This window comes from Sinocyclocheilus anshuiensis, unplaced genomic scaffold, assembly GCF_001515605.1.
Source record: "Sinocyclocheilus anshuiensis isolate Anshui unplaced genomic scaffold, SAMN03320099.WGS_v1.1 scaffold2196, whole genome shotgun sequence".
NCBI lineage: Eukaryota > Metazoa > Chordata > Actinopteri > Cypriniformes > Cyprinidae > Sinocyclocheilus > Sinocyclocheilus anshuiensis.
In genome coordinates, this window is record NW_015546173.1 from 102,795 (window position 1) to 105,580 (window position 2,786).

At 36.1% G+C, this 2,786-nt stretch overlaps 1 pseudogene; it reads right to left on the reverse strand.

The window, feature by feature from the left end:
* LOC107701378 (methenyltetrahydrofolate synthase domain-containing protein-like) overlaps positions 1-1,216 on the reverse strand; it is a 22,661-nt pseudogene extending 21,445 nt beyond the window's left edge.
* Between the last annotated feature and the right edge of the window lie 1,570 nt (positions 1,217-2,786).

Below are 2,786 nucleotides of genomic sequence, written 5' to 3' on the forward strand. Positions count from 1 at the left end.
TCTAGCACTTTCTATTCTATTTTAATTCTACTTTATATTTATCCTTTTTTATTTATTTTTATTCTTTTTTTTTTAAAAACAACAAAAAACAAAAACTATCTTTCTATTTTTTGTATTCTATCTACTTGTTTTTCTTTGTGTGTTTGTGTGTATGTGTGTGTGTGTGTGTGTATAATATATATATATACAGTATATATACACCTTGCTAGGCTAACCGAGACTTGTCATTTGCACTTATATATTGTTGCTCTTTTGTTAGTTTTGACTGCTTTTATTGTCCTCATTTGTAAGTCGCTTTGGATAAAAGCGTCTGCTAAATGACTAAATGTAAATGTAAATACCTGGGGTACCAACGCAGCTACGTAGATGAAAAATGCAGAGCATGTTACCAAATCATAAAACCATCCCAAAAGGGAACACAGGGTACAGCACAAGGCTAGGAGGTCATGGGAAAGGTCAATAGAGAAATTAAGAGACAAAGTGTCTAATTTCTGAGGAATCAACAGCACCAAACAGAATTGGAAAAATAACAACTCTTTCCAAAGACGTTCCTATAACACCTTCCGCCCCCAGTTCACCATTTTTTTTCAACTCTCCACTAACACCCACGGACCACTAGCTGAACATCTGATGCATAAGGCACACAAAATGGGAAATACTTTGGGAGTTTCAAAGTCGTTACAGTATCTGATTTAATTTTACAGGAATATAGGGAGACGTGTGTCTCATTCTATTACGGTTGCCCTGGATCAGGATCACGATAACTAAAGCTGGATATTCAAAAGTATATTAAGCCAGCTTTTCAAACATATAATCAATTAACATTGCGTTATTATTGGAAACGCTATTTTCTAGAGTCCTAATTTATTAGAGTCCTAATCAATGAATACAAATACACACAGAGAAATCAAGCTACAGTAAAACTGTCACAACGTTTTAAGACAATGTAGATATACATACCTTTGACCAAATGATGCCTTCTGGTTTGGGGTGTGTGCATTCAGTTTTGATGATTCTTGTTGGAGTTAGAATAAAGTCAACTGTGAGGTCATGACTTTCAATGAGTTCCTCTGGAATGTCCACAACCTAAACATAGAAATCAGGTTGATGTGAAAAATGTGAGAGAAAAAAAATCAGATTTGCATGTGAGCTTTAGCTTACAGACTGAAGACCAGATATTCTCGTTCAGAATTTTCTGGTAGAGAGCAGAATTCATGTTTCACTCAGCTATTGCAAGCTACCCACGCCCTTACTGAAAGGTGATTCAAAATTATGTTTGGTTGTTACTATCAATGTGGTTTGTGTAAAACATACTAGTGACGTGCTAAAATGTACTAGGAATAACATGCTAAAACATGCTGGTGACTTGCTAAGACATGCTGTAAACATGCTAAAACATGATAGCAACATGTTAAAACATGCTAGTGATGATAAAACATCCTGCCAACTTAAAACATGCTATAAACATATTAGTGACGTGCCAGCAATGTGCTAAAAACTTTTGTTATTATTATTGGAAACCAAGCTTATTATATATTGAGGGCCAAGCATATTGTACAAACAAGTGTACATATACATGTGAGGGGTATATAGAAAGAAAAAGATGTTACAGAAATAAGTGCTGCTAATAGAGGAAACTATGAAAACAAGAGTTTGTGGCCAGGAATAGTGTTTCCTGAAATTTTTATGTATTCAATTTTAATGCTGGGGAAATACACAAAGCAAAGCATTACTGATTTACAAATATAGCTAGATCTAAATCCATAGGATCACATATCATTGTTATATATTGTCAACAGTGTAATTCACCCAGGTCCAGCCCTAAAACTTGTTAAACCATTAAGGCATTATAGGTTTTTTTTTTACCTTTATTTATATAGCGCTATACAATAGATTGTGTCAAAACAGCTTAACAGTAAAAACGTGTGGTGATAATGCAAGAGGACAATAGTAATCAATCAGTTTATCAGTTAAAGTCAGTTCATTATTGATTCAATGATGTCATAGTCCATCTAAGTTCAGTTCTCTTCCAATAGTGTCTGTGCAGTCGAGTCAAAAATGTTGCCAAAAATTGTGTCCCCAACTAAGCAAGCCAAAGCGACAGAGGCAAGGAACCAAAACTTAATCAGTGACAGAAATAAAACAAATGGCCAAGCAAGCGTAGACACTGACAAGATACGCGATACAGAACGAGACCAAACGCGATATCAGCACGTCTCCACACAGTAAACAAAACAAGTGTTTCCTAGCAACGACAACTGCACTAAACAGTAATGAGACAAGTAAATACACTAACGAGCTGCTTTTAACTTCCGCTGATAAAGACTGCTTCTCTCAAAGACTATTTCTTTACACTGTTTTCTGCTGGCGCTTGAACACACTTTCCTTATTTTCTCCACAACAAATGGCCAAGCAAGCGCAGACACTGACAAGATACGCAATACAGAACGAGACCAAACACGATATCAGCACATCTCCACACAGTAAACAAAACAAGCTTTTCCTAGCAACGACAACTGCACTAAACACTAATGAGACAAGTAAATACACTTACAAGCTGCTTTTAACTTCCACTGATAAAGACTGCTTCTCTCAAAGACTATTTCTTTACACTGTTTTCTGCTGGCGCTTAAACACACTTTCCTTATTTTCTCCACAACAAATGGCCAAGCAAGCGTAGACACTGACAAGATACGCGATACAGAACGAGACCAAACACGATATCAGCAGGTCTCCACACAGTAAACAAAACAAGCGTTTCCTAGCAACGACAACTGCACTAAACA